At 41.0% G+C, this 25,745-nt stretch overlaps 2 pseudogenes; one reads left to right on the top strand and one right to left on the bottom strand.

Annotated features, from left to right (window-relative positions):
* Positions 1–2,991, bottom strand: part of LOC114638578 — a 50,400-nt pseudogene extending 47,409 nt beyond the window's left edge.
* An 11,899-nt stretch (positions 2,992–14,890) lies between these two features.
* On the top strand, positions 14,891–20,935 carry LOC114637616 (annotated as a pseudogene).
* The last annotated feature ends 4,810 nt before the right edge of the window (positions 20,936–25,745 follow it).

The raw sequence follows: 25,745 nt of genomic DNA on the forward strand, positions 1-25,745 counted from the left end.
TCAAAGGGATACAAATAGGAAAGAAAGAAGTCAAAATATTGCTATTTGCAGATGATATGATAGTATACTTAAGTGAACCCCAAACTTCCACCAGAGAACTCCTAAACCTCATAGACAACTTCAGTAAAGTGGCTGGGTATAAAATCAACTCAAACAAAGCAGTAGCCTTCCTCTACTCAAAGGATAAACAGGCTAAGGAAAAAAATAAGGAAAAACACTCGATGCAATAGCCACAAATACTATAAAATACCTTGGTGTGAACATAACCAAAACAAATGAAAAATCTTTATGCCAAGAACTTCAAGTCTCTGAAAAAAGAAATTGAAGAAGAATTCTGAAGATGGTAAGATCTCCCATGCTCATAGATTGGCAGGATTAATATAGTAAAACCGACCATCTTGTGGAAAGCATTCAACAGTTTCAATGTTATCCCCATCAAAATTCCAACTCAATTCTTCACAGAGATAGAAAGAGCAATTTGGCTGGGCAGTGGTGGCACATGCCTTTAATCCCAGCACTTGGGAGGCAGAAGCAGGTGGATTTCTGAGTTCAAGGCCAGCCTGGTTTACAGAGTGAGTTCCAGGACAGCCAAAACTACACAGAGAAACCCTGTTTCGAAAAACCAAAAAAAAAAAAAAAAAGAAAAGAAAAAAGAAAAAAAGAAAGAGAGAAAGAAAGAAAGAAAGAAGAAAAGAAAGAGCAATTTGCAAATTCATTTTGACTAACAAAAAGCCCAGGATATTGAGAACTATTCTCAACAATAACTTCTGGGGGAATCACCACCCATGTCCTCAAACTGTACTACAGAGTAATAGTGATAAAAATTGCATGGCATTGTTACAGAGATAGGAAGGAAGATCAATGGAATAGAATTGAAGTCTCAGAAATGAACCCAGACACCTATGGTCATGTGATCTTTGACAAAGGAGCTAAAGTAGTCCTGTGGAAAAATTACAGCATTTTCAACAAATGATGCTGGTTCAACTGGAGGTCAGAATGTAGAAGAATGCAAATCAATCCATTCTTATCTCCTTGTATAAAGCTCAAGTCTAAGTGGATAAAGGACCTTTGCATAAAACCAAATGTACTGAGACTAATAGCAGAGAAGGTGGGGAAGAAACTAGAATACTTGGGCGCAGGAGAAAAGTTCCTGAACAGAACACCAATGGCTTATGCTCTAAGGTCAAGAATTGACAATTGGGAACCCATAAAATTGCAAAGCTTCTGTAAGGCAAAGGACACTGTCAATAGGATCAAATGGCAACCAAAGATTGGGAAAGGATCTTTAGAATCCTACATCCAATAGAGGGCTAATAACCAATACACACAAAATACTCAAGAAATTAGACTCGAGACAATCAAATAACCCTATTAAAAATGGGGTACATAGCTAAACAAAGAATTCTCAACTGAGGAAACTCAAACGGCCAAGAAGTATCTAAAGAAATGTACAACATTTTTAGACATCAGAGAAATGCAAATAAAAAAAAAACCCTGAGACTACACCTCATACCAGTCTGCATGGCTAAGATAAAAAACTCAAGTGATATCAGATGCTGGCAAGGATATAAAGAGGCAGACTCCACCACTGTTGGTGGGATTGCAAGCTGGTGCAACCTCTCTGGAAATCAGTCTGGCAGTTCCTCAGAAAATTGGACAGAGCATTACCTTTAGACCCAGCTATACTACTCCTAGGCATATACCCAGAAGATGCTCCAACATTTAACAAGGAACTCCACTATGTTCATAGCAGCCTTATTTATAAAAGCCAGAAGCTGGAAAGAACCCAGTTGTCCTTCAACAGAGGAATGGATACAGAAAATGTGGTACATTTACACAATGAAATATTACTCAGATATTAAAAACAATGAATTTGTGAAATTTTTAGGCAAATGGATGGAACTAGAAAATATCATCCTGAATGAGGTAACCCAATCACAAAAGAACACACATGATATGCACTCACTGATAATTGGATATTAGGCCAAAAGCTTGCAATACCCAAGACACAACTCACAGACCACATGAAACTCATGAACAAGGAAGACCAAAGTGTGGGTGCTTCGGTCCTTCTTAGAAGGAGTAACAAAATACTCATGGGAGCAAATATGGAGACAAAGTGTGGGACAGAAACTGAAGGAGGAGTCTTCTGGAGACTGTTTCACCTGAGTGTCCATCCCATGTGCAGTCACCAAAGAGAGACACTGATGTGGATGCCAGGAAGTGCATGCTGACAGGAGCCAGATATAGCTGTCTCCTTCCAGGTCTGCCAGAGCCTGACATATACAGAGGTGGGTGCTCATAGCTAACCATTCAACTGATCAAGGGGTTCCCAATGGAGGAGCTAGAGAGAAGACTGAAGGAGCTGAAGGGGTTTGTGGCCCCATGAGGAGAACAACAATACCAACCAACCAGAGCTACCAGGGTCTAAACCACCAGCCTGGGAACACATAGGGAGGAATCCATGGCTCCAGCTGTATATGTAGGGGAGGATGGCCTTGTAGGGCATAGGTGGGAGAGGAGGTCCTTGGTCCTGTGAATGCTGGATGCCCCAGTGTGGTGGAATTCGAGGACAGCGTAATGGGTGGGTGGGTGGGTGGGGCACATCCTCATTGAAGCAGGAGGAGGGGGGATGGGGTAGGAAGTTTCTGGGTGGTGGTGGGGAATAGGGAAAGGGGATAACATCTGAAAAGTAAATAAAATATCCAATAAAAAATAAAATGAGAAAATTCCCATGCAATCCCATTTCTCATTAAACCTGAAGTCTATTAGTTTTTATTGAAATATTATAAATATGAAAAGAATTTTTACCTGAATGATGATAAGACTAGCCAGCAAGCAAGAAGCCTCCTTGTGGAGCTAAATTACTTACCTGATGTGGACACTGGCTACAGGGTTCCTACTCCCAGCCCCACCAGGCAGTGACTTCAAGGTTCAGGACTCTGGCATTCTACTTGGATTCCTCTGACTTTCATATACCTTCCTCCTCATCTCTCCCCCACATAATCCAACATCCCTTCCAGACCTTCTATCTCATTGGTCCATTGAGTCTCCACCCATTTAATGCTGTTAAAGATTAATTTTTCCATCTCTTGGTTAATTGAATCTGACCTTCTTTCGGGAAATTAAACACTGAACTAGAAGTCTGAATGCCAATTTTTACTTGATTGACTCATCTTGTGTGTGTATCTTTATGCACTTGTTTATGTGTGGATATAATTAGTGTTTGTGGTTTTTAATGTCTGTGTTTGTGTATTTTGTTTCAGTGTGTTCATTACTGTGAGCATGTACTTGAGTGTGTATTCAGTTCTACGTTATCCAAAAATTAAATAGTGAGGTTTTTGTCTCAAAACAACAAAGACAACAACAATTAAAAGCCAAACACAAAACAAGCAAGCAAGCAAACAAACAAACAAACAAAACCCACATGAGTATGTTACAGATGTGAAAGAGGCCTAAGGGGATTCAGTGGAGAAGAACTTCAGTATGTGGTATAGAGACTGTTTTGTATTATTTTGGTGAAGAACATGGCTCCTCTTTGCCCTTGTCTGAAGAGTTTGCCTGAGGCTAAGGTGAAGAGACTCAGATTAATTCCATTTTCAAAGGAAGTCTCAGAAATGTTCACCATAGAATTTGCTCTCTGGTTAAGTCCTAGAAAGCATGTTTTGAATTAGCACAGCAATCTTAGAAAGACAAAATATAAAATATAAAGTTTGAGTATTAATGGGGCCCCAGGAAGTGAAATGGAGCTGAATCCTGTGCTCAAGAATATTTAATTGAATTAATTGAGTAGTGACCTTAGGGCAAGATTTTACCCAGCTAAATTTGATCCAGGGATTGTGGTACACACCTTTAATCCCAGGAGATAAAGCCAAGCAGATCTCTGAGTTCAAGGCCAGTCTGAGACAGAGCAAGATCTAGGTAAAGAAAAGCTTAAATGCAGGTATGGTGGTACACACCTTAAATCCCCAGAGACAAGTCTAGAGATCTGTGAGTTCAAGGTCAGTCTACAGAGCAAGATCCAGGACTTAAGCCAAACTTAGGCAATCAAACAGTTGGATATGCCAAAGCCAGTGATGAAATAATGGACCAAGAGGACCAAATTCCAGCTTCTGCAAGCAGCAGAACTTGACAGGTTTGTCCATATGGCTCTGGCTTTATAGTCAAGAGGAGAAGACTACCAGGACAATTAAAGCTAGTTAGCTAGAGCTAAGCAATTAGCGGTGATGAAGAAGAGACCAGCATCACTGAGGTGAAATCTGGGAAGTGTTTTCTGAGAGCACAAAGAAGCTGTATTCCAAAGGTAACCAAGGCTGTACCTCATGGTGCAGCTGTACTTGGTTATGTGTACAAGGCACCCAATTCATACTGGTTTTGAAAGCCTGAAGGAGTCATAAGGAAAAGCTGCGGCTTGGCTCCATGAGAGGTCTTGGAAGGTCATTGGTGAAGGTGCATCCTCAGTTATTCTTGATGTCCCAGGACTGAAGGGGTCATGCAAAGATTTTGAGGCTTGGCACCATGAAGAGACCCTATGAGAGGTTATTGGTGAAGCCTAGTTTCAGGGGAAGACCCCAGTGTATTGCAGATGTCAGTACCATGAGATGATCACCAAGCATAGCAGCAGCAATGGAGTGGATCAACATGAGTTGATAGTGCTACAGAGAATAGAGCTTTAAAAGTGATGCCACACTTTTGAAGGAGCCCAGAATATCATGTGTGAATCCCAGACACTGAAACAAGGAGCTGTAACATTGCCTTGGAAAGTCCAAGATGTTTGAGATGCCAGAGCTGTGGACTATTTGCTGAGGATAACTGACAACAAGCAGTGAAAGCAGCCCAAGAAAAGAAGTTTGTTGCAGCAAATACTAAAAAGGTTTTGGAGATCTGAAAACTGCTTTGACATCAGACATGGAGATGCAGAGTTTGTAGTTTGCCCAGTTTGTTTACTGTCTTGATTTGGGGATTACAGTCCAAGTAGCGACTTTGAACTTCGGATTTTTAACATTGTTGAGAGTGTTATATACTATGGGGACTTTGGAAGTTGGACTAATTGTGCTTTTATGTTCCCATATACTCATGTGTTTCAACAAGCCTATGGGGGCCAGGGAATGAAATGTCATGGTTTGAATATACTTTGCCCAAGGATTGGCACTATTAGGAGGTACCATCTTGTTGAAGTATGTGTGTCACTGTGGGCATAGGCTCTAAGACACTCAACTTAGCTGCCTGGAAGTGAGTGTTCTGCTAGCAACCTTCAGATTAAAATGTAGAACTCTCAGCCCCTCCTACATCATGCCTGCTTGGATGCTGCCATTTTCTCATCTTCATGTCAATGGACTGAACCTCTTAACCTGTAAGCCAGCTCCTATTAAATGTTGTCCTTATAAGAGATGCTTTGTTCAGGGTATTTGTTCACTTAAGTGAAACCCTAACTAAGACATTAAGGTTGTACAAGGCAAACCAGTAGGGGCAGAAGGGGAAAAGAGAAGACAAAAACATCAGAACACAGCTCCACTCTGTTAAAGAGTCCCACAAAACACCAAGCTACCCAACTATAACATGTATATAGGGCCTAGGTTAGATGCATGCAGGCTCCCTGATTGTTGGATCAAACTTATTGAGCCACTTAGCATTCAGGATTATTGATTCTGTGGGTATACGTGTGGCAAATTTTACCCATCTGATTCATAAATCTTTCTTTTCCCTCCTGAGATTGATTCTCCAAACCTAAGGTTTGTTCTGCACTTGTCTCCATTAGTTACTAGATGAAGCCTCTCTGAAGACAACTGGGCTAGGCAACAATCTATGTGTACAGCAGAATATCATTAGGCATCATTTCATTGAGCTTTTATTTTTTTAGCTAGTTGTGTTTGATTCTGTCCTAGGTCTCTGGGCCATCTGGTCTCTGGTTTTTGGTCCTTCAAGCTGTATCAGGAGTAGGCTTCCTTTTGTGGCATGGGTCTCAAACTGGACCAGACATTGGATAGCCACTCCCACAATTTCTGGGCCACCTTTACTCAAACACATCATGAAAGTCCAAGTGAATCAAAGACCTCAGCATAAAACCAGATAAACTGAACCTGATAGGAGAGAATATGGGGAATAACTTTGAACTCATTGGCTTAGGAGACAACTTCCTGAACAGAGCAACGATAATATATTCCCTAAGATTGACAATAAGTGGTGCCTCAAGAAAATGAAAAGCTCCTGCAAAGCAAAAAGACCACATCAATAGGACAAAACAGCACCCTACAGAATGGGAAGACATTTTCAACAACTTTACACCAGGCAGAGGGTTAATTTCCAAAATATATAAAGAAGTCAAGAAGCCTGATATCAACAAACCTCATATCTCAGTAGTTCGTTATTCCTGAATGGGGCTTTGTGAGACTTTCCTCATCCATTTTGGGGTGTCAACTCATGCTGTCTTTGTGTACATCTTGCTTAGGTGACCCTGTTATGACTTTTGGTTGCAGCTTTTTGTCATATATGGAAGTCACTACCTCATATGGGAAATCATGGTCCTCTTGCTCTTATAATACTTCTGCCCAAACTTCTCACAGGTTCCTTGATCCTTAGGTGTAGGAGTTGGGTTCTAAATATATTAATCTGGGATGGGCACCCAAAAGATATTTTCCTCTCCATTTTTATGAATTTGTGCCAGGAGCCACCTTGGAAAATCCAAAATTGAGAAGATAATTTTCATGAGATGGTTTCACTGTAAGGCATGAATGATTTGCCAATCTAGGCAAGACCAAAGGGATTACATTGAGGAAGAATTCAGAAATTAATACTCTTTTCCTGTTATTATTAAATACATATAATAATCACTAGGTATTGACCCATATTTTGAGCATATTTCTGAAGAATAATAAAGATTTATTCTCTTAAAATGGTGCTATACAGCCAAATTGATGACTTCTTAATTCTTAAAGATGATTTTGTAAGAGTTCCTAAGTTTCTACTATAAAGTTTTCAGCTATTTATTATAGGAGTGCCATTAAGTCCTCTATGATATTAAACCTGCAATGAGAACTCTGCCAGTATTCAAATACCATGAGTTAATTCCTTGTGGGATAGAAAGCAGGCATTTATGACTTAGAACACCTTCCATGAGTGTGTAAAACAGTTAACCAAAGGTCATAATAAGGGAACTAATGATTTATTGTAGATGCAAGAGCAGAAGATAAAATATTGGCTGGGTATATCTATACAAAGCTTCTATGATAACTTAGTTATGTTCTTGGAAGGGACTCTGTTTAATTGTTTAATTTTTCTTTCCTCTTCCTCTTCCTCTTCCTCCTCCTCTTCCTCTTTTCTTCTTCCTCTTCCTCTTCCTCTTCCTCTTCCCCTTCATCTACCTCCTCCTCCTCCTCCTCCTCCTCCTCCTCCTCCTCCTCTTCCTCTTCTTCTTCTTCTTCTTCTTTTGTTCTTCATTTTTGTAGGAAGAATTGCCTAGTTCTGGGCGTGGTTGATGTGACACCTTTAATCTCATCACAGAAGAGGCAGAGATAGGTGGATCTCTGTGAATTTGAATCTAACCTGGTCTACAAAGCAGACTTCAGGATAGCCAAGGTTACACAGAGAAACCCTATCTCCAAGCTCCTCCACCCATCACAAAGGATAAGAATAGAAAAAACCTCCAGGTTGACTATAGAACTGAGACTCCTTTGAGTCTGGTAGAGTTCTACTGTACATCAATATGGCTTGGACTTCTTTAGCAGGAAGAATTTTGATTGATTACTTCATCAGTTTCCTCATGTGTTATTGTTGTCATTAGGCTGCTGACTTCTTTGATTTTGTTTGTGTGTGTTGGTTTATTTGAGACTAGGTTTCTGTCCATAGCCCTGGCTGTTGTGGAACTCACTAAGTAGACAAGGTTGGCCTTGAACTTAGGTAGAAATATGTCTAAGTGTACCTCAGGAGTGCTGGGATTAAAGGTGTGTGCCACCACCATTAGCAGGCTGTTGACATCTAGTTGGTTTAAATTTGTTGATTTGGCTGAATCTCAAAATTTAAGTATTTCCTTTTTGTTTTCCAAATTCATGGAGTACAGGTTTTTAAAGCAATGATATACAGTTATTCTTAGAATAACACTCTCAATTTCTCTTCTGATTCTTACAATCTTCAGTCTCTGTTGACCTCACATCTTGTTAATAAGGGTTTAATATTTGGTTTCCTTTGGATAGTCCTGCCAAGGTTGTGTCAATACTCTTTATCATTCCTAAAACATACCACTTAGATTTGTTTATTCTGGTATTGTTTTCTTTGTTTCCATTTTATTAATTTCACTTATTTGTTTATTTGATTTTCAAGGCTGAGATTCTCTGTGTAGCCTATGCTGTCTTAAAACACATTCTGTAGACCAGGTAAACCTCAAACGCAGCAATGCATTACCCAGTCTCTACCTAATTGTTCTGTATAGTACTCAAAGTTATAGCTAGAGAAGTTTGACAACAAAATTTGATCAAGGAGATGCAAATTGGAAAAGAAGTCAAGGTGAAACTATGTGTGGATTATAGGATAGTATACAAAAGCTACCCAAAAATTCTACTAGAGAATTCCTACAGCTGATAGACAACTCCTGCAAAGTGGATGGATATAAAATTAATGCAAACAAATCAGTTTGAGGCTTTTAGAAATTAAGAAGATGAAATGCTTAAATTTTGAGATTCAGCCAAACCAACAAGTTTTCTAAACTGTGTCCTGAGCTCATGCAAATACTCATGGCCAAAATGCAGCCTAAGACAGTTATTTTTGCTATAGCCACCTGCTCTTGTTGTTGGGAATGCTATGTCTATGATATGAAGACCAGCCTTTGCCTTTGTTGGCAGTAAATAGGAGATTGTTTTTGGATGCTGAGAAATAAAATTCGAGGAAGTATATTCACCACAGAGTTCCTGGATTCATGCCTTTAGATACAATGAAATCAAAATTGTGTTCAGTGGACTGAGTCCTCAGGTAACGTGATATGAAGGATATTAGGGTAGTAGGAAAAGGTGTCTTATGGAATCAGAAAGACAGTTCTGCAATTCTAAATATGCCTCCATCAGGACAGGATCCACACTGGCTTCCCCCATTTTGTAAATATAAGGCCAATCTATGACCTGATTGTTCTCCTCTTGTGTGCTACCCATGTCACTGACCTCAGTTTTATTTTTGAGCTGTTCTATGACCTCCAGATGTAAGATCAAGGAAATTATCATCTGAGCCATCTTGGTAGTAAAATACATTAAAGTCAATTATGGCATTATCTTCTACCCTTTACTTCCCTCTGTTGTCTCCTTGGTTTGTTATGTGCACAGAACTGTCAAGCTAATTGTGAAGGGCTCTTAAAAACCACTCTCTGTGCAGAACCATCCTTGGGATGGGATGTAATTGTGAGCACAGAGGCATTCCTACACAAGACTATGAAAGTGAACACATTCTAGAAGCAGGATATGAGGTTGTTGTTAGAACTTACTTTCCATCAGTGCTCACAGAGATGGGCTATCATTGGATTTCCTATGACCATGGGGCATCATGGTCTATCAAAATATTGCATAGTTTTATCAGTGAAAGTGTGGTCCCACAACACACCTTACTCAGCACAAGTAGAATCACATTCAAGTAGAACACATACTTTCTCCAGTCCCCTAGGGGCTGAACCCTCTACTGGTCAGTTTATTCACAGAAATGTAGAGACAAGATAAGGAGGCTTGTCATGCCTCAGGCACATCTGGGACTCCTAATCTCCAGGCCCTGACTGTGTTCTTTAAGACAATGTAGTTAGTTCAGCAAGAAGTCCCCTATGAAGGAGATTCATTCTGCATCTTCTGGATCATTATCTGTGGGTTCAGCTTCAGGTCAAGACTCTGTTTCCTCATCCTGGTACATCTGCCTCAGCAGTTCAGAGCACACACACACACACACACACACACACACACAGACACATTTTATTCGAGGCTGTGTCATCTAGAAGACACCAGCCTATAGTGTAAACTCATCCTGGACATCCAGCCAACTGACTACCTGACCCTCAGTTGGTACCCTACCTCAAATAAGGTACCTTAGGTTCAGGAGAGATGGCCCAGCAGATAAGAGTGATTGCAACATTTTTAGACCATTTAGGATCTTTTATGGTACCAACCTGAAGATTCCCATCTATCTAACTGTCTGTAACTCTTCTTCCATTGGGTCCTATGCTTGATTCTGAACCCCTATATAGTGCACATAAGTGCATGCTCGTGAAACATACACTTACATTTAAATAAATACATCTACTATAAGTATTTATAGTTAAAAAATATAGTTTAGCACCAGACAACCAATTGGTTTTCTTACTTAGGGAAAGCCAAATCTTCTCTTCCTTGGCTTTTAGTTTTCTATATTTCTTTGTGTAGGGCTGAGACCCTGTGGTATTGTCTCTGTCTAGTTTGCCATGCTCACTACTGTCATCCTTTTCCAGCTCCTATAAATTCCATTGTGTTTGTCAAGATTTGTCTATAGCTTTTCACACTACTAGTAGATGCAATCTCACAGCATGCTCACTGGTAGTCTAGAGCTTCCAATCCTCTTTCCACATCTTCAGCAATGTTCCCTTTGTGTTTTGCAGATGTACTGTTTGGTATAGATTTCCATAATTCTGTATCTTTTTTGGTTGTGGTTTTCTGTAGGGATGTCTGCCTCTTGAAAAGAGAAGTTTCTTTATATTGCATAAAGACTCTAATCTTCAGTGGGTATAAGGACAGATGTTTGTAGATTATTATGGGAAAAAACTCCCATGGGGATGGCTTGGGCCCACACAGAGGTAGCCTCCAGGGACAGGGCAGAGGAGTCCCAGAGGCTTTCCTTTTTTTTTTTTTTTTTTTTTTATTGGATGATTTATTTACATTTCCTATGTTGTCCCCTTACCCCATCCCCCACCACCCCCTCGGAACCCCCAATCCCCTCGCCCCTCCTCCTTCTTCTCTGTGGATGTAACCTCTATCTACACCCCCCCCCTCCCACCTCCCCACCCTCAAAATTCCCACCCCCTGGGGCATCCAGCCTTCATGAGGTCAAGGTTCTCTTCTTCCACCTATGCCCAGCAGGGCCCTCCACTTTTACATATTCAGCTGAAGCCCTGGATCCCCCCCTAAGTGCTCCCAGGCTGGTGGTTTAGACCCTGGGAGCTGTGGTTGGTTGGTATTGTTGCTCTCCTCATGGTGCCACAAACCCTTTCAGCTCCTTCAGTCTTCACTCTAACTCCTCTATTGAGAACCCCATGATCAGTTCAATGGCTAGTTGTGAGCATCTGCCTCTGAATATGTCTGACTCTTGAAGGCCTCTGAGGAGATATCCATATCAGGCTCTTATCAGCATGCACTTCCTGTCTTCCACATCAGCATCTACCTTTGGTGATTGCACATGGGATAGATACTCAGGTGGGGTGGTCTTGAGACGGTCCCTCCTTCAGTTTCTGTCCCTCACTTTGTCTCCATATTTGCTCCCTTGAGTATTTTGTTGCTCCTTCTAAGAAGGACCGAATCACCCTCACTTGGTCTTCCTTCTTTATGGACTTCATGTGGCCTATGAGTTGCATCTTGGGCATTTCAAGGTTCTAGGCTAATATCCAATAATCAGTGAGTGAATACCATGTGTCTTCTTTTGTGATTGGCTTACCTCACTCAGGATGATAATTTCTAGTTCCATCCATTTACCAAGGAACCTCTCGAATTCATCCTCCATTGTTGGTGGGACTGCAAGATGGTGCAACCACTTTGGAAATCAGTCTGGCGGTTCCTCAGAAAATTGGACATAGCATTACCCGAGGATCCAGCTATACCACTCCTAGGCATATACCCAGAAGATGCTCGAACATATAACAAGGACATATGCTCAACTATGTTCATAGCAGCCTTATTTATAATAGCCAGGAGCTGGAAAGAACCCAGATGTCCTTCAACTGAGGAATGGTTTCAAAAAATGTGGTATATTTACACAATGGAGTATTACTCAGCTATTAAAAACAATGAATTCGAGAGGTTCCCAGAGGCTTTCCTGTGGGTGGGTTCCCACATTCACGAGAAAGTCCCAGGCCCAGAAGACACGTGGAGTCTAAGAGATGAAAATTTTATTGTCCATGATGGTAGTTGGATCTGGATGTGAATGTGCCCCCCCCCAAAATGCCAGGAGAAACACTCTTATATGGGGAGTAGGAAAGAAGAGGGAATAGGGAGGGGATAACCTAATTAGCTATGCCCCCCGCCTTTAGATAGCTCATTAATATGTAAATCTCGAGGCAGAGACCTGTTAGTCACGCCCTTTTCTGTGTCTTATGTGACTGATGGTACAGGTTAAATGGAGATGAGATCGAGTGTCAGGGCCCTGGGTTCTGGGGGCGTGGCCAAACACCTGCAGTCTCAGAGTTCCATGCCCATGCCAACCCAAGATGCCCTTCTACAGCCCAACTTCCCACTCTCTTCTCTTTCATAAAAGAAAGGGAATCTCTGAAGGTGTAGGTTATTGAAGATGTATGTAGGCCACATATAGGGTTGTTACTTCTATGTGACCTCTGTCCATGGACCTCTCTGTGGTTGGCTGGAGCTGAGAGAGCCAGAGACCTAGGAAGAGCTGAATGCCTTTTGTCCCAGTGGGTATCCAGGTTTCAAAAGCTAGTTTGGCCAGGCACCTGGCTTTTTCTCGTAGCTCACCACACACAATTCCCTCTCTTTTAGGAGAGGTGTCATTTGTAATGAAAATTTTGGATTAGGAAGTTAAAAGAAAACACTATGCAGGCCGTGGGGTACAGCATAATTAAACCAAGGGTAATGGGAATTGAGGGTCTGGTTGGGGAAGCAAGGAATCATTGAATCAATTAAATACATGTTGTACAGTTTGAGGGTAATGACATTTGATTAATCTAAATAGACATAATGTTTTCCTCACTAACATGTTACTTTAGCTATGTAACTTTGGCAAAAGAGTTCATCTGCGGCTGGAAGGTCTGGATCTGTCTTCCATCTCAGGGTATGTTTCTGTGTCTTAGTGAACATCTCTGGAATTTTTCGTGTGTCTCTGCAGTCTGGCATGTGTCTCTGCATCTTCAGTCAGATGAGATGGCTGGGAGAAGGCAGCTTGGCCAGTTCCAAGAGGTGGTGCTGTCTCTGGATCTCAGCATGTCTCTGGAGTCTGCAGTCTGATGAGATGGCTTGGGAGAAGACAGCTTGGAATCTTAGGCAGGTTCTAAAAGATGGGGTTGTCTCTGCTGGATCTGTGGGTATAATCAAGGGAAGCAGCATCGCTGGCAGGGAGATGCCTGGAAAGGCTGGATATTGAGCATTAAATTACTTGGGAGCATGTACATTATGGTCTGTCATTAAGATCTTGGAAAGACAAAGGTGTTTGAGGAAATTTTAGTCTTGGAAGGTATCTTTGAGTCTGTTTTTGGATGGCTGAAGGAGGAAAACATGTTAATTATGTATCTGGGATAGGCAGCAACAGTTTGTTTGTGAAAAGAAATTAGTTGTTAATTAAGAGCTGAAAGATGGTGATCAGCATGTTGATTTAACCTGTGGAAGTAAATTAGATAGCTTTTGAATCTTGAAGAAATTTTAAAAAGTTGAAGAAAGTGTTGGACATATATCATGAGTATTAGAGAGAAAAGGAACTATTAAAACAAAAGGCGAAAAAAATTTTGGTTGAAAATCACGAACATTGTTGTTTTAGAAGTTCTTGTTAGGAAAAAAAGTCAGCATTTAAATAAAAGCAAGAAAATTTGTGGTTGAGAGGCATGAACTTTGTTGTACATATTCCTGTTTGGGAGAAAAACATTAATGGTAGATTTAAGAACAGTGGGAAAAGAAGTGCTTGCTCTGCCATGTGGTGTTTAAGCAGAGAGGGCCCCTGTATTCCCCGTTCTTTTTTCTTAGCCTGTAAAATTTAAATGTAGAGAAGAAGGAAGGCCAACTTTGAAGAAAAGTTTAAAGCAAGAAACAAAGGGGCTTGTTAGGAAAGTTAGAAGTGAAAGGCTGTGGAAAACTGAGCCACAGGGACAGAGACATGTGGAAGCTGATGTGCAGCCTGTAGTTCTTGGGAGAAGCTGGAAGGCAGCGCACAGTTTTTGCAGGCCCAGCCTGGCATTTTTAGTTGCAAGAAAGAAAACTGTCTCAAAATGGAAAGGAAAATTTATAAGCACTGTTTTAGGCAAGCGGCTGAACTAACTTGTTATGGATGACAGAGGGGGAGGGGAAAAGCCTATGCTGGCTGGTAGAGTGCGAAAGTGATTCTTGGGGGAGGGGTAAAGAGTGGAGTTTACGGAGTCTCTACCATCTTGTCCTTGAGCTGGAGAACACGTGGAAAGAGAGAGACCTAGGCTTCTTGAGCTAGGCAAGAGTTAGACTGTAGCTAAAAATTAGAGAAAAGATGTTAGCCAGGAACATGAGAGAGAAAGGGGGAGGGGGTGTGGACAGAAAGAGATGTTATGGTTTTTGCAGGCACCAGTGGACAGCGCTCCTGGAGCTGGCTCTGCATGTGTTGTCCACCACTAGCAGGGGAATAATGATGGACCCCAGCACCGAGGGAGCATGGGCATGGAGTTGTATATGTCTCCTGTCTGGGACAGATGTCTCAGGGAGGCAGGGAGCACAACAGCGGAGCAGAAGTGAGTGCAGAAAAGTTGGTTGTGTTTGTCTTACAACATGCCAAGCTGAGGCAGTGAACTCATACTTGAGCAGGGAACGAACTCAGCCTAGTTTCAGTGGGGGTGGGCACAGGGCTCTTTGGTGAGACTCTCCATTCTGGGCCCCAAAAGCCATGGGAAGTGGACACGCAGCAGGATGGAGATTGTGGGGGCGCGCAGCATTATGCTATGACAAACCCGCATGCCGATATTGGCCTCCATTCTCGGGGTCTCAGGATGCCCGGCAGAATGGAAGCGGGGAGCACACAGCTTGTTCTGAGAGGGTACAGGGAGAGCTCTGGCATCATGCCCCATTGGAAGTTCAGGAGGTGGAAGTTTTGGCTGCAGCCCGTTCTTGAAGTCCGTGGGTGTCTGTGCTGCACATTAGGCGCCAGTGTAGAGACAGAGGTGGCCCGCAGGGACAGGGTACAGGAGTCCTGGAGACTTTCCTGTGGGTGGGTTCCCACATACATGAGAAAGTTCCAGGCCCAGAAGACACGTGGAGTCTAAGAGATGAAAGTTTTATTGTCTATGATGGTAGTTGGATCTGGATGTGAATGTGCCCCCCCCCCCCAATGCCAGGAGGAGCACTCTTATATGGAGAGTAGGAAAGAGGAGGGACTAGGGAGGGGATAAACTAATTAGCTATGCCCCCCAGCCTTTAGATAACTCATTAATATGTAAATCTCGAGGCAGAGACCTGTTAGTCATGCCCTTTCCTGTGTCTTATGTGACTGATGGTACAGGTTAAATGGAGATGAGATCAGGGCCCTGGGTTCTGGGGGCGTGACCAAACACCTGCAGTCTCAGGGTTCCATGCCATGCCAACTCAAGATGCTTTTCTACAACCCAACAGATTATTGTTAGGGATTGTGCTTGTTTACTATGGGAGTGCTTGTAAAATCTCCTAAATTGTCACCCCTGAAAACACACATGTATCGCTTTGTTGGGGTTTTATTGAGTGGAGAAACACCAGGATGAAGGCAACTCTTATAAAGGAAAACAATTAATTTGGGCTGGCTTACAGTTTCAGAGTTTTAGTCCATTGTTGCCATGGCAGAATTCATGGTGGCATGCAGGCAGACATGGTACTGGAGAAGGAGTTGAGATTTCTACAACTAGATCCACAGGCAGCCTGAAGAGAGAGTTAGCCACTAGGTCTGGCTTGAGTTTCTGAAACCTTAAAGCCCACTCTGAAGACACACTCTCATGCAACAGGGCCACACCTATTCCAAAAAGGCCATGTCTTCAATACTTCCACCCCCTATGAGTCTATGGGGGTCATTTTCATTCAGGCATCCATGATACGAGTAGCTTCATACAGACTGAATAAATTATATTCAGTCTATATGTTCAGTTGTGTTTTTCAATCTTTCTCTATAGCTTTTCACAATACAAGTAAATGCAATCTCACGGTGCATTCACCGATTCTCTAGAGTTTACATAAAGCACATATGCATGCAATAATAATTAGCTAAAAAGAGGCTATACACTTGGAGAGCATTGCAGGGTTTGGGGGACAGTTTGTAACGTGGTAAAGAAAAAAGTATGCATTTAAATTTTAATCTGAAATAGAAAACAAATTAAGTTATTGGACCTAAGGATGATGAGGGCTTCAGAGTCAGTTTCAGCAGGACAGATCATTTTTTACATACATGGGGAGGTTAATACACTCTGTATAAGTTCATGCATTTTTATATAACAGCATTCCAAGCTCTTCTTTCTCCTACAAAAGTTGTAGGATGTACCTTAGTTGCTACACTGCTTGTCTAACATTGCAGAGCCATGGGTTAAATATCAGAACCACACAATACTGGGCACAAGAGTGCATACCTCAAGTCTCACTACTGTAGAGGGAGAGGCAGAGGACCAGAGAGGTTCAAGATTATCCTAGTTACTTAATGTGAAAGTTATTCTTGGTTGTCAATTCAAATACATGTATTTAAATTAACTAGAAGCCAACTTGCTGGACATTATCTGTGTGTAATATTTTGGCTTGAGGTTTCTTTCTTTTTCTTTTTCTTATTATTCTTTTTTTGGAGGGGAACATGTTTTTGTTTAATTTGGATTTTGTTGTTGTTGTTGTTGATGCTGTTTTGATTGCTTGAGACAGAGTCACTCTGTGTGTATCCCTCGCTCCACTGGAACTTACTCTGTCCAACAGGCTGGCCTGGAACTCATACGAGATCTACCTGAACGTGACTCTTAATTACTGAGATTAAAGGTCTGTGCCTTTAAGACCCTTGATATCTTTTTTCTTTTTTTTCCTATGGCTAATATCATATTTATTGATGAGAGGGTAGAAACATGGTATGAGGATTATCCTTTACCACACACTGACATCATACAGAATTCCAGAATAATGCAATAAAACAAAAAAGAGTAAATGAAATTTGTTTGGATTGAGAAGAAACAAAAATGCCTTTGTTTAAAATTATTCAATTATTTCTATTGAAATCACCAAAGACTCAGGAGAGATTATGAGTTCAAATAAACAATATAACAAGGATACAGGAGACAAGTTTAAGGCACAAAAACCAATTGTTTGTTGTATGCCTAGAAATAGACTGCAATTTTTAAAAAATACAATTAAGCAGGATGTGGTGTACATGCCTTTAATTCTTGATTTTTGTGAGTTTGCATCCACCCTGGCCCTATGTAGTAAGCTCCAGTCAAGCCAGGAATACATAATGAGACCCTGTCTTTAAAAAAAAGAAAAAGGATTATATATATATATATATATATATATATATATATGTATATGTATATATGTATGTATGTATATATGTGTGTGTGTGTAGAGAGAGAGACATAGATAAATTCCATATGTATAGATAGTTATGTTAGCATCTAAAATGGAATAGATACACATAAGGTTAATAAAGTCTATACAAAATCAATGTGAGGGAAACCATAAAACTCTAATTAAAAAATAAGAGACCTAAATAATCAAGATCTATAAATTCAACAAAATGATTCTAAAATTAACAAAGCACTATAGTTTGGATTGAAGTGTCCCCAAAAGTTTGAAGACTTGGTCCTCAATGTAGCGATATTCAGAGGCAGAGTTTTTGGTAGGTTACCGTACAACAAGAAAAATCTATCAATGGGCTCATAACTAATTGGTCCATCAAGAAGTAGTGGAAACTGCTGTAGTCTAGCTAGGGGAGACTTCCATTGGAGGCATTCCACTCAAGGGTATATTTCTTGCCCCAGCCCTTTTCTTTCACTTTCTCTATTTCTTAGTCAGCATAGGAGGTGCTATAGTGGATTACTTGACACTCGGAGCCATGTTTGGTTTTGGATCAGCTGGATGTAATGGAGCAAGTTACCACAGACTGATGCCTCAGGATTCCATCCACACAAGAATCTTTCTCCTAAGTTAGACAAATTCTTTCTCTGACAAGATCAGGTTCCTTTAACTTCTAACATATTGCAATAAATTCGGGTTTTTAATTTCTTCAAACTCAAGTCTGGCCAGAAGCAGCCCTTGGGGACCACTGTCCTGTGCAGGATCGTCCTCCTGATGCTGAGGGTGGCAAGGATTTGTTGGCCACGGCTCTGCACAGGGCTTTGGGTGGAATTACAGGCTGTGGAAGCCAGCATGAGCAGGCTAGGGAAGCACATGTGGAGGCAGGCATGTATGCATGCCCAGTAAGCCTGGACCTCACCCCGGTATCGTTTTTCTTAATTAAAGCATTTTAAATGGAAACTCAGATTATTCTGGATCTTAGAGTTGTGAAGACACACCTTCTACTGGCCATACTTTCTTCTGGCACCATGTATAAATGACATGGAGGAAGAAAGTTCATTATACCTTTGTCTGCTTACTTTTGCTCTTACAAGCAACTCCAATCCTTCATTGCTATTAGAGTCTACTTCTCAGAGATTCCTACATATAAAAGACTAGCTGAAACATCCAGTTCATGGACTGAACAACTACTGAGATCCTGAACCTTCCATTCACAGGCAGCCATTGTTCAATTAAGTAGACCACAGCCTGTAAGATATGCTAGTAAATCCCCCCTTTTATATATTCTTTTTATAAGTTCTGTTCTTCTAAAGAATCTTGACTAATACATTTAGCTATGCTACATGAAAACCTGCCCCCATGGAATTAAAAAGAAAAAGCTGAAAGATCATAATATTGGATAATTGTGCAGACTGAGTTCTACATTATTGCCAGAGAATGGGCTCTGGCCTTCCGATTCCTGAATTTTGTGAGATATAGGGATTGCCAAAATGTAGACTGAAATTATGTCTCCATCACAGAAGAGGAAATCTTCAAGTGTTGAATCTGAGAGATGTTCACCAGGATTTCTGGGATGTATGGGCTGGAAGAGAGGGTGAAGTCTTCTCTACAGATACATTGAGCAAGAAGCAAGTTCCTGAGAGCCTTCCTAGTTATGCACTGAGGCAGCCTTTACAGGTGGTCACTGACCTGAACCTCTTCTCTCTAAACAAACACCAAAAATGCTTGCTCCAGTGGGCCCAGAAAAACAGACTCTTTTCAGCTACTCTGTCTGAAGATGAAAGTTTTTGACTTTCCACTGGAGATTATAAAAGAGGTCTTGAATATTTTCCAGCCAAACTATATTCAAGAATTGAAAATACACACAAAGCAGGTCCTGTCCTTCCTAGGTTTCTTTACACCTTTCCTTGGACAGATGTGACATCTTCTCAAATTCAATCTAAATCAAATCGACTTCGAATTTAATGTTGTAGATACAATGACAGATGTAAAGAAGTGTGCTGCCAAATTCCTTTCTCAGTTCTCTGAACTCAACCATCACCAGCATCTCCACATGAATGGTGCCTACTTTTCTTATGACAACATGAAAGAGTTGTTCAGGTAAGGAAGGATGATGAGCTGGTTTTGCTATGGCAGAAAACCTTTCCCTTTACTTAGAGCATTAGTGGGCACCTGAGGTATGCCAGTCACAGAAGATATTACAATGACAAACTCATTACAGTATCAAAGTATGGACTGTTTGCTTCTCAACCAAGCTCACTTGCTTTAATTTTCACTCCTTTAGTGGTGTATGCACTGGCATAGGGGATATTGAGAGAGCTGCCTTGCAAGCATGTCCATTCTGTGGATCAGATGCATCAAGTGTGCTTTGCATATTACACTTTGGGATTCAGATAAAGATAACAGAAGCAACCAGGACAGAGCAGAGAGAACTGTGCTGGAGAGGCTCCACACCTGTTCCTATATGTGAGCAGGAACTCATTTATTCCTCTTTTGGAGTCAGTCAGTTTTTAATTCTCCCTAAAAGGAAAGGATAGTTTGGACAGAAGTTGGGACTAAGTAGATGAGAAATCTGTGACATTGGAGTGGAGGTCATCAATGACAAGGGTGAAACACTGAAATCAGGTATAGAGACTGAGGAGATAGCAGGGACAAGGATAAATTCTGCAGAACACAGAACAAATGTTGTCAGAGCCTAGCTATGATAATTCTTTCTAGGTATGCTCTCTTGGCATGATGAGGCAAGCTCTAGTTCTCTGACAGAGTGAGGATGGAGAGATGCAGATATATTGTCTGAGCTCATCCCACCTGAGAGTAATATGCCTCAGTAGACAATGCTATGAGGAGACACTAACATGATGTTTCCCCAGGGTGGACCTTCAAAATAAACAGCTTGACTCTACGTATGTGGCTTCTCTGTGTCAGTGTCAATCTTGCTAGTTTCCTCCAGCTCAGTGAGCCAGAATCAATTTCTTGTTCTTTCTCTAGATGCCTGAAGAGCCCCTTGGAGTCCTTGTCTATGACTTTCTGCCATCTCTCAAAGTCAGATTTGCAACACATGTCAGAGTTTCAGAGCCTCTATCAACTGAAACACCTGCATTTCAGTGGTGTAGTGTTTTCTAAGTCATGTTTCAAGAGTCTCTGAATACTCCTAGAGAATGTATCTGGAACTTTACAGATCCTGCAGTTAGAGCACTGCAGGTTGAAGGACTCTCAGCTCAAAGTTCTCTTGCCTGCCCTGAGTCAATGTTGCCAGCTCACCAGAATCAGTTTCTATGGCAATGAATTCTCCAGTTCTCTATTGAAGAAACTTCTGCATTGCATGGCCAATTTCAGAGGGTTGACTGTAGAGCCAGAGCCCGCCCTTCTAGAGTGATATGATGACCTGAGGGTTGGTTTTTTTTTTTTTTTTTTTTTTGTGATGAAGAGACTTTTCCTAACTGTGTCCTGATCTCATGAATATGCTCATGGCCCAAAGGCATCCCAAAACAATCATCTTCAACACAGCTCCCTGCCCTTGTTGTTGGATGTATTTCAACTAAGACATGAAGACTAGATTTTGCCTTTGTTGACAGGAAGGAGGAGGGTGATTCTGGATGACAGGAAATGAAATCTAAGAAAGTACATTCATCACAGAGTCTCAGGCTTCATGGCTTCAGATGCATTGGAATCAACATGGTGTTCAGTGGATTGAGATCATAGGGGTGACTTGACATGAAGAACAATAGGATAATTACATCAGGTGACTTGTGGAATCAGAAAGACAGTACTGCTTTTCTTAATGTGCCTCCATCAGGACAAGATCACCAGTGGCTTCCCCATGTTGTAAATATATGGCCAATCTATAAACTGAATGTTCTTCTTTTCTTTTGTGTATTACTGAGTCACTAACCTCAGTCTTAGGTTTAAAATCATGGTATCTTATGACCTCATGATGTATGTTCAAGGAGATTATAATCTAAGCCATGATGGTAGCAAATTGTGTTAAAGTCGATTGTAACAATGCCTTTTACTCTTTACTTCCAATGTTTGACTCTTTGATGGATTATGTGCAAAGAAATATCAAACTAATTGTGAATGGCTCTTGAAAACAACCTTGTTTACAGAACCATCCTTGGAATGTGAAATGATTGAGAGCACAGTGGCATTCCTACACAAGACCCTGAAAGTGAACACATTCTTTAAAAAGAAGGTGGGGTGTGGGACTGTAATTTGGCCACACTCCCCAGAGCCCAGAGAGAGGGCAGAGAAAACAAATCTCTGCCTCAAGATTTCCCTGGCCCCGCCCTTCTCCTCCGTTTCCAATATATAAGCAAGACACCTTCCAACATGTTTCAGGAGAGCGTTTCATCATTCACCATCTAAGCCCGTCATCTGTTAATAAATCAACATATTTTAAATCGTCCCATGTCTCTTAAATTCTGGACTCTTCGTTCAAGTAAGTCAAGGCTCGCGCGCACCCCTGTCCGAGGGCAGAGGGAGAGAGAGAAGTTGTTCATCTGCCCCGGCGCTCTCTGTACTCTAGTTAGCCCCGCGGCTTGTGTCCTGTGTCTCTTGCTGCTGCATGCCAGCTCACAGGACAGGGGATGAGAAGCCTTTTTCTCCGCGGTTGGCTCTGTACACCTGCCATCCAAGACCTCCGCTCTGTCGCCGCCTGGTCCTGTGACCGAGCGCGCGGAGCACCCTACAGTGGGGGACTTTTTGCAATTTACAGTTTCATCATTGCTCAAAGATGGGCTATCATAAGACTTACTATGACCATGAGGCATCTTCTTTCTCTTCAAAAACGTTACATAGTTTTCTCTGTGAAAGTGTGGTCCAACAACACAGTTTATTCAGCACAAGTAGAATACATACTGTATCCATCCCCTGTGAGGGCTGAACCCTCTACTATTCATTCACAGAAGTGTAGAGAAAGGATAAGCAGGCTTCTCATGCCTTGAGCACACTTGTGATCCTTAATCTCCATATATGGAAAGAGTTCTTTAAGACAATGTAGTTAGTTCAGCAAAGAAGTACCCTATGGAGGAGATTCATTCTCCTGCATATTCTGGTTCATTGTCTCTGTGTTCTGCTTCAGGTTAAGACTGTTTCTTCAGCCTGGTAGCCCTGCCTCAACAGCTCACAGCACTGACACACATAAACACATACACAGACAGACACACAGACACACACACACACACACACACACACACACACACACAGACACACACAACTGTGCTGTCCAGTTGATGCCAGCCTATAGAGTAAACTCATCCTTTATTTCCAGCATAGTGAGTACCCGGCCCTCAGGTGGTACCCTACTTCAAGTAGGTCACTGTAGGGTCAGGAGAGATGGGCCAGCAGATTAGAGTGATTGGAATACTTTTACACCACTTAGGATTATTTTCTGGTACCAACCTGAAGACTCTCACCCATCTAGCTCTCCGTAACTCTCCTTCCATGGGGTCCTGTTTATTTCTGAACTGTTATGTGATACATATAAGTGCATGCTGCTGAAACATACACTTACATTAAAATAAACACATCTAAATATTCTAAAATATATATGCACAGTTAAAAAGTACTGTTTAGTACTGGAAAACCAGTTGGTTGTCTTCCCTAGGGAAAAGAACCTGTCCTCTTCTTTACTTTTCAGTTGCCTATGGTTCTTTGTGTAGGGCTGAGACCCTATGGCATTTTCTCTGTCTAGTTTGCCAGATTCACTGGTGTTGTCCATTTTCTGCTCATATAAGTGCAATTGTGTTTGTGAAACTTTTATCTTTTCAAACTACTATGAGATGCAATCTCACAGCACACTCATTGATTCTCTAGAGGGACAATTGTCTCTACATCTTTAGCAATGTTCCATGTATGTTATGCAGATGTACCCTTTGCGACTTATGTCCACAGTTCTACATCTTTATGGTTGTGGTTTTCTGCCAATGTCTCTGCCTGTTGCCAAGACGTGTTTTCTCTTCTATAAATTAAGGTCTATAATCACCTGTGGGTATAAGTGCAGATATTTGCAAGTTGTTGTTAGAGGTTATGCTTGTTTTGTGCACTAGTGCTTGTAGATTTTTCTAAATTGTAAGTCCTGAAACCACACATGTATCTCTTAGTTGGGGTGTTGTTAATGTGAAGAGACACCAGGACCAAGGCAACTCTTATAAAGGAAAACAATAAATTGTGGCTGGCTTACAGTTTCAGAGGTTTTAGTCCATTGTTGTTGTGGCAGGAAGCATGGTGGCATGCAGGCAGACATGGTACTGGAAAAGAAGCTAGGATTTCTACATCTGAATCCACAACAGTCTGAGGAGAGAGTGAGCAACTAGACATGGCTTGGGATTCTGAAACCCTCTGAATTCACACACTTGATACAACAGGACCACACCAACTCCAAAAAGGTCATGTCTCCAATAATGCCACCCTCTATGAGTCTATGGGGGCCATTTTGATTCAGATATCCATGATATGAGTAACTTCATACAGACTAAACAGACTGTGTGTGTGTGTTTTCATATATATGTGTGTGTGTGTGTGTGTATATATATGTATATACACACATATACATGTGAACACATATGCATGTAATAATGACTAGTTAAAAAGAGGCCATGAACTTGAAGAGCAAAGAAGGTTTTGGGGTAGGGTTTGTAAAGAGGTAAAAAAAAAGAAGAATGTAATTAAATTGTAATCTCAAAAGGAAAGAAAGGAAGTTATTTGGCCTACCTAAGCATATTTCAACACTTAAGTATGATGAGGCTTTGCAGTCAGATGCAAGAGGACAGATAGGTTTTTTTTTATACAAGTAGATAATGAGTAATATAATCAGTGTAAGTCCACATATTTTTAGATAGCAGCATCCCAAACTCTTCTTGCTCATACAAAAGTTGTAAGTTATACCTTAGTTGCTACAGTGCTTGTCTAGCCATGGGTTAAATATCAGAACCTCACAATATTTGTCACAGTAATACATGCCTGACATTTCGCAACTGTAGAGGGGTAGGCAGAGAGGTTCAAGGTTAACCTAGTTACTTAATGTGAAGGTTATTCTTGGTTGTCAATTCAAATATATCTATAATGAACTGGAAGCCACTTTGATGGAAAAATCTGTGTGGGATACTTTGGTTTGAGGTTTTTTTTTTTTTCTCTTTCTTATTCATTTTTAGGAAAGGGACATGTTTTTGCTTGATTTTACTGTTGTTTTGGTTCCTGTTGATGTTTTGATTTTTTTGAGAGAGAAATTGTCTGTATGTAGCCCTAGAACTTACTTTGTACACCAGACTGGCCTAGACCTCCTAAGAGAACCACCTGCCTCTGTCTCCCAATTGCTGAGATTAAAGGCCTGTGACACCACCATCTGGTATCTTTTATTCTTAATTAAAGCATTTTAATTGGAACTTGGTTTAATCTGGATTGTAGAGGTGAGAAGACTATCCCTTTTACTGGTCACACTGTCTTCTGGCACCCTGTATAAATGACAAGGAAGAAGAAATTTCACTATATCGTTGTCCAGTTATTTTTGCTCTCACTAGCAAACCCATTCCTTCACTGGCATTGGGGTCTATTTCTCAGAAATTCCTGCATATAGAAGACAAGCTGAGACATCCAGTTCATGGTCTGTACAACTACTGGATTCTTGGACTTTTCATTCACAGGCAGTCATTGTTGGATTAGCTAGACTACAGCCTGTAAGCTATTGTAATAAAACCCCTCTTTAATATATTCATACAATAAGTTCTGTTCTCCTAAAGAATTTTGACTAATGCATTTAGCTAGCTACATGAAAACCTGCCCCCAAGGAATTAATTTAAAAAAAGTGAAATTAAAAAATGAAAGAAAAGAAAGATCTTTGCTACATAGAAAACATGCTCTATCTTAGAGGTAAGCCTCAGAATGGTTTTAAATTTGGCTGCTGCAGTACTACAAGACTAGATCTGAATACTTTGGAGGATAGAATTTGACCCCTCCTCCTCCACAAATCAAGCTGCTCCTACACCAATAAATTCTACTTAATTTGAGATGGGGCCTAAGGGCACAGAGACCAGATAAAAATTCAACCACAAGCCATCTCCTTTGAGAGCCTTCTAGGTCAAATTCCCTTTCCTGGTTCCTCCCTCTGATCAGTAATTTTTTGGGGGGTGTAGGGTATGCATTTACTGGTTTTTATATTTAGTTTCTTTCTTTCATTTTTTAATTTTTTGTTGGATATTTTATTTATTTACAATACAGATGTCAACCCCTTTCCCCATTGCCCCATCCTAGAACCCCCTATTCCATCGCCCCTTCTCCTTTATGGTTTTATACCATTTTATCTACATGCACAAATTAAGGTCAGTTCAAGGTTGAGAGTCTAGCAATACAATAGAT

The sequence above is a fragment of the Grammomys surdaster genome, unplaced genomic scaffold (genome assembly GCF_004785775.1).
Source record: "Grammomys surdaster isolate TR1022 unplaced genomic scaffold, NIH_TR_1.0 100, whole genome shotgun sequence".
NCBI classification, from domain to species: domain Eukaryota; kingdom Metazoa; phylum Chordata; class Mammalia; order Rodentia; family Muridae; genus Grammomys; species Grammomys surdaster.